Source organism: Petaurus breviceps, unplaced genomic scaffold (assembly GCF_028583685.1).
Source record: "Petaurus breviceps papuanus isolate PSGF00001 unplaced genomic scaffold, PetGlider_PUasm1.0 79, whole genome shotgun sequence".
Taxonomy (NCBI): Eukaryota; Metazoa; Chordata; class Mammalia; order Diprotodontia; family Petauridae; genus Petaurus; species Petaurus breviceps.
The window spans coordinates 25,944,901-25,952,225 of NW_027186523.1; positions in this window are offsets into that span (position 1 = coordinate 25,944,901).

A 7,325-nucleotide genomic window follows, 5' to 3' on the forward strand; every position below is an offset into this window, starting at 1 on the left:
GAGAGAGAGAGAGAGAGAGAGAGAGAGAGAGAGAGAGAGAGAGAGAGGACAAGAAACCAAGTCACTTTTAACTATTATGATAATGTGTAATCACATTGATAGTTTTTGGTAAAATACATAAAAATCTATTTTTGAGCAATATTCTTTATCTTGAATAAAGTATAACACTAATAACATTTACATATCTTCCTTGAAACTCTAAGATCTTTTTGAGAAAAAAGGAAATAACCAGTTCATTAGGATGAAACATTATTTTGAGCTATCAAGAAAGGTTTCTTAGATTAAAAGACTGCAATTGATTTCTGTTTTGACAATTTTAAAAATGGGTATTTCTTAACTGATACATTTGTAGGTATTCTGTTGTACTAAGAATAATGATAAAAAAAAAACCTAAAATATGTTATTATCCTTCTGCTGGGCAGAAGGCATGCAACCTTTTTATATACTTTTATTGGGGGGAAGTGTTATTATATGATGTGTAGGGATTTTTTTTTTACCTATTTTCTGTGGCAGTGCCTCAGTAAAATGGTTTATATGGAGTCAAATCTCTATAACAGGCTAGGGCTTGCTATCCAAGTGTTCAAGTGATTTCGTGATATAAAGAGGAACATGAGACACTGGAGGGCAAGAAAAGAGAAGAATAATGATGTGACAGCAAAGGTGTATTTCACTTATTCCTGTGAATATTTCTTGTTGGTACCAATGGTACTGTACAAAGTGAATGTTATAGCCACAGCTTTTTCTTTAAAAGGAACACTGTCAAGAAATGAAAAAACTCTGTTAAAAATTAGGTTTGCATCCAGTATTTTTTCTGATATTTCTATACAGTTTGCTTTTAGAGAAAAAATCATTATATTCATGATGAAGAAATAATGTGTTAAAGAGAAACTAGGACACTATATTAACATATAGCCTAATGACAGGATGCGGCCAAAACTCCTCTGTAGATCGCCATAATTTTTGAAAGTAGTCATTCTGAAGATAAATTATTCTGTATATTTTGTAAATAGACTTATTTGAGAAAAGGGACGTTTCATCTCAAAGAAGCAACTCTTGTGCCTTTGTATGTATTTTTTTCATGAGAGTCCAAAACCAAAGTTAATTTTCAATTTTTAAAAATAAGTATAACCCTTAGAATTTCAAAAAGGAAATGTAAGCCATGAGAAACCTTTTGGATACTATAAGTCTTGACAGTGTGCCTTTTAAATAGGCTTATTTCCATTTGCACAGAAAGTGTTTGTTTTTGAGAACCCATAAGTGGAATACTGTGGATGTTATGACCATTTGTCTTGCATGTAAATAGGAAAATAATAATGCTGCCTATTGAATGGGTGTAGCTGGAAGCTTACCCAAACAAAGGAACACTGTGGTTATGACTTGTATTATAAATTTTCTGTAATTAATGGCAACATTATTACTTAATAAAGTTATTTTTGTAACCTTGTTTATTATATTATTATAATTAATAATAAAATATTTTACCTAGATGCTTCATGTTTTTATTTTTCAATCAATCACAGTATCTGAATATTTTGGTTTTAATTCTAGAAAGAAATCTCTACAGGCTAAATTTTCACTTGGGATACTGACATTGATAAACAGTATCCTTTGCATACTTTGTAATTTGAAAGTAATATGACATTTTCCTAGACCTTCAATAGAGAAATGGTACTATCTTCTTATTCTCCTCAGAAAAATCTATGGCCTTGGGCAAGTCAATAACATTCTGGGTTTCAGTTTCTTTCTCTGTAAATGTGTAAATGATATTTAATCTCCTTATTTCTCAAGATTTCTGTGTTTTAATTAATTGATATTTTTAAATTGTTGCCAATAATTGTAATAAATTATCAACCAAATTCCCATATAAAATACATACATAATTATACTTTATAAATTTCCTAAAAGGTAATGAAAAAATAAAATATCATCTAAATGAAAGTCATTTTTTCTACAATTTGGAAATTAAAAAAAAACAACACAGTTTTATTCATTTGAAGAACTAATATTGCCTAAACTATAAGTGCCCAGCCATTTCAATGACAAGAAACTATTTCAATTTTATATTATATCCTGAAAAAAAAGTTTGTCATTTCAAATTTAGATTTTGATCAGAGGTGGCACATAACACATCTCATTTTATGTTTAATTAAATATAATAATCTATCCAAACTTAGTAGTGTTTATTAATAAAAAGAAGTTTGTAATCTTACATTTGTTATTATACCACTTAATAACTCACCTCTAAATCCAAAAGAAATGTACTGAAATGGATGTTTACTTTATTATTTTGGGAACTTTTCTCCAGTGATATAGACTGAAACTCTTCTATCCCTTTCAATTCCTTTTGCCAATGAAACATATCTTCCCAAAAGTTCACACGTAGGAGATCTACCTGGTGTGCTAGAAATCTTACTTAATTTTTCCCAGCATTGCAAGACAGCAGCACTCTGGCTATCCATCTCTCATCACTCTTGCCATTAATAGAAATATATGTATATAAATTTCCCAAAATTCTCTTTCTGGTTTTCTGAAGCTTCATTCCTTTCTAACCCCAGATGCAAATGCCTGGTTCAAACTGTAGTACAGGATTACATTACATATCAGAAAAGTGCCAAATACTTCTAGGAACACTGTACTGTTGGGTTTTTTTTATTTGTTTGTTTGTTTTGCCCTTCACAGCTGTCTACTAAGTATATATATATGTGTGTGTGTGTGTGTGTGTGTGTGTGTGTATGCATACAAATACACACATATGTACATAGACATATATATATATATATATATAATTCACACAGGTTTTTTTTTTAGAAAATCTATGTTTACTTCATTTTTTCATCTCTTTAGTACAAAGTTCTCTTCTCAGTTTACTTTGTTACTCTTCCATACACATGCTTGCTTATTATAGATATACACCTCAAAGAGATTACTAATTCACATTCACCAAACAAACTCCCTCTAATATATAATGCAGTGTGAATCTCATCTTTCTGAGAGCTCGACACATTCTCTTTTCTTTCACATAAGGGATTCATATGGACGCACTTATATTGGTTGGAATGTAATGGGGGACTGACCAATAGACTGTTCTGCCTAATGAATATTGATGTGTAACCTTGGGGAGCTAGCTTCTGAAAATGTTTACTCTTTCTGATAGAAAGGCCCTGTTTTCTCACTCAGAGCATCCTATTGGCTTCTAAAAGCCAAAGCAAATAACTATATTAATGAAAGATTAAAAATGCTTGTTCTAAATCTACATAAACTTAGAGAGCACAAGTGGCAGAGATAACTCACAGTTCCTGGTTTCTGGAAGTCTTTTTCTTTCATTTGTGAGGTTTTCAATAAGTTACTCTTGAGCATTGGGAATCTGTATCCAATCTGTCCTTGGCTCCTAAAGCTGACACTACTGCCAGGCTGTTGTCCTAGGGGAGGGGAGGTGATGCTAGGTTGCTGATGGGAAGATGTGAAGTCCAAAATCCTTTGGATCTTTTGAAGCTTATAAGGTCCTCCTTTGAGAAAAGAATAGAAAGAAAAGAAACTAGAGATGAAGCCTCTCCTCCTTTTACCATTTCCCACTCCACTAATTAGTTCCTTTTCAGAGACTGTATTGGAAGAGCATTCTTGATCCATCTTCTTTATTGTATTCAGTTTTAACCAGCTTGATAATTTATAGATGATTCCTTGTGTATGGCCAAGGTTACTTTGCCTATTCAAACATTATAATACATCATTCCTGTTTGAAAAAATTTTTGATATTTTATCTAAAGCTGACAGTTGATTGATTAATTGAAGATTTTATCTTTTATTGGGTTGGAGTGAGTTGCAGAAATATTGATTGACCCTGCCTCAGTACTTGTAATTTTAATTTACTGTTAGTTATTAATAATAATACCTGACATTTCCTTTAGGAATTTAAAGTTTTCAAAACTGTTTACAAACTTACATTTCACTTGATCCTCCTAATTACCCTGTAAGTAGGAACAAAGAATCTCATTCTCCCTTTACAGATGAAGAAGTTGGGGATCAGAGGTTAAATAGTCACAGAATCAAAAAGTATTAGAGGTTTAAACCCCAAAACTCTTCAACTCTAATGTACTTTCCACTGCTGAACACTAACTGTATTACTTTAAATAACTGGAGCTGGAGAATTGGGGAGTAAAATACTAAAATTCTGACCTTTTGAAGTTTGGAAAGATGCAGAATTTTTTATGTCAATATGAAACTTTTGGTCAAAACTATACATTAATGTGTTAGAATCATTCAAAAACGACTCATTATAAGCTCCTATTTGTATCAAAATGCAATTGTTTCATGTATTTTTATTTGTAAAAGAGTTGACTTATTAATTATATAAATTTTAGTGATGAGTACTGATTAAATTAAAATGCAATTTTATAGTTTATTGACAATTTGAAAGACTATTCAGAGTAGACTATGCTACAACTTACAATTTTGGTGTGTGTGAGCATCTCTTACTAAACTGACTATTTTAGAGCTTTCTTTAATTCTGTTGCTTAAGTATGAATTAGTGGATGTAGTTATTTTTAGATACTTTATTGGGCACACATAGACCATGCAGCTGGATAAGATAGGAAATGTGGAATTTAAAGTGTTAGTAAACTTATATGGTTGAGTGTGGGTATTCAAAAGAATTTTTTAAAAGCAAAACTGTGCTTTTAGTTACTAAAGATGAGGGAGTTTAGTTTATGGAACCTAATATAGTTTAGATTATGCTGGTTGAACATTTTCCCAGCTGGCTTTCTTTCCTGGAGAACTGATGTCATAACACTGAAAGGAAGAAAAAAAAATTATCGCATCAGCTCTTGCTAAAACATCATGCGTCAACAGCAATACACTCATTACTTATGTGCAAATGTGCCATCTGCTGTGCATTGAGGAATTGCACAATATTGTTGCCCAATAAATTAGTTAAAGGGATTTTTCCTTTCTTTACTAGAAGGGAAAACATTGGAAGTATGTTGCAATTTGTGGTGATAGAGAAGAGAGATTGGATTTCATATTCATTTTACATGGATTTGGAAAAATTCAATAACACAGTTAGCAACCATTTATTGATATTTTATTCCACATGCAAATTTGGTGGCCAGGTTGGTATAGGTTGAAATTCCAGAAATAAAACATTCCACCTTCTGCCTTCCTACCACAGAGATTGTCCAGGTTCTGTCCTGAGCCTTCTTCTTTCTTTAAATGTACTGCATTGGAGATTTTGTTAATTCTATGCAGATAATCCCCAAATGTAAGTATTCTTTCTTTCTACTCCTGACTTGCAGAATGGCCTAAATGTTCCATAGGAATCTCAAACTCAAACTCATCATATCTAAAATGTAGTTCCTTATCTCTACCCCCACATCCACTCCATTTTCCTGACCAATTCATTATTTCTATTAAAGGTACCATTATCTTCTCAGTTCAAATTCATAATCTCAGTCATTCTACACTTTTTTGTCCATCATCCACCAAATCCTAATCCACATCTTTTCAAATTTACCTTTTTGATGTTCTTTGAATATGTCTCCTCTCCACTTAGACACAATCCCAGGTTAAGTCCTCACCACCTCTCACCTAGACTACTATTAACAGACTCCTATTTGGTGTTCTTGGCTTCTAATCCCCAATCTATCTTCCACATAGTATTCAAAATAATCTTTCTTAGACACAGGTTTTTAACATGTTCCTACAATGGCTCCCAATTATTTATATAAGGATAGAAATGACTGAGCTTGGCATTTAGGCTTTCCACAATGTGCCTCCTGTTTACCCTTTTAAGGTCATTTCATAATACTCCCTTTCATAATTTTTACATTTCAATTGTTCTGGACTACTAGTTGTTCCCTAGACTTCACATCCTATCCCCTGCATTTCCACAAATCATTCATGAAATCACCTGAAAAGCACTCCAGCATCATCCCTGCCTGTCAAAATTATTTTCTTCAAGAATTAATTGATGTGACACCTTCCACATGAAGCCTTCCCAGATTCCCCCAGCTAGTACTTCCTATTTTTTCAAGTTACCTTATATTTACTAACATATGTATATAACAAGACTATATGTTCCTGGAAAGCAGAGACTGTTTCATTTTGGTTTTTGTATCCCTAATATCTAGAAAGGCATCTTGTACATATCAAGTACGTCATAAATATTAGCGCAATTGAAATGAGTTTAGACTTCTTGGAATAGAGCTGAGATGAAAGAATAGAGGAAGTAGATGAGCTCTCCCAGCATTCCCCTTCAAATAGGTTTAAAGTAATGCTGCAAATTGAATTTTGGAGTGGCATAGCTAACAAAAAGTCAGGGTGAGACATTTTTCAAGACCAAGAAAAGGAGGCTGGAAAGAGAGATCTGTGATAGTAGAGTGGGGGCTGGCCAGATGTCCAAATAGCAGTAACACCAGCTGTAGGACTAGCGGGTAGTAAAAGCAACAGCAGCAAGCTTCAGGAGCTATCAAGTCAGAGATGGTAACAGTATTGGAAAACTGTGCAGAAAGAGATTACAGGTTACCCTGAGCTTTAGAACAGGGCACATTTGGGTAATTCCATTGCCTATACTTGTTTCTGGGTCACAATTTCAGGGCAGAGAGGAGTGCTTTTGGTCCCAAGGGAGCAAGGGCCCTGAGGAACCATATCACTTGCAGTCACAAGAGATCAGGGGCCCTTTCTGGGTAAGTACCAGCGTACCAACCACGGAAGCAGTCACCACACCATTTCCTGTGTCACACCATCTTAGAAGCACCAAAAAATTGCAAAGTCAGAATTAGGCCTGAAAACAAAGTGCAAAAAATGTTGGGACAGTCTCCCTCTGACTCTACCCCCAAATAGAGCCCAACTTTAGCATAAAATTCAAAGTGAAGAAATAAGCTAGAAAATAACAAAAAAAGAACCCAGTTACAAAAATCTGCTATGGTGACAAGGTAGATCAAGACACAAACTCAGAAGAAAACAATGGTATCAAAAGAGCTACAAGCAAAGTCTCAGAGAAAAATGTGAATGAGAAAAAAGACAAGCAAAATTTCCTGGAAGGGCTAAAAAAATGATTTTCAAAATCAGAGTGGTAGAGGGAAAATTGCAAAAACAAATGAAAGCAAGGAAGAAAATTATGAAAACAAAATTAACTGTTTGGTAAAAAAAGGCACAAGAAATACCTCAGAAAATTATAACTTATAAAACAGAATGGATCAAACAGTAAAAGATAGAAAACTTCTCTGATGAAAAGAGCTCCTTAAAAAACTGAATTAACCAAATGAAAAATGAGATACGAAAGCTCACCTGAGAAAATAATTCCTTAAGAATTATAATTAGGCAGTGAAAAC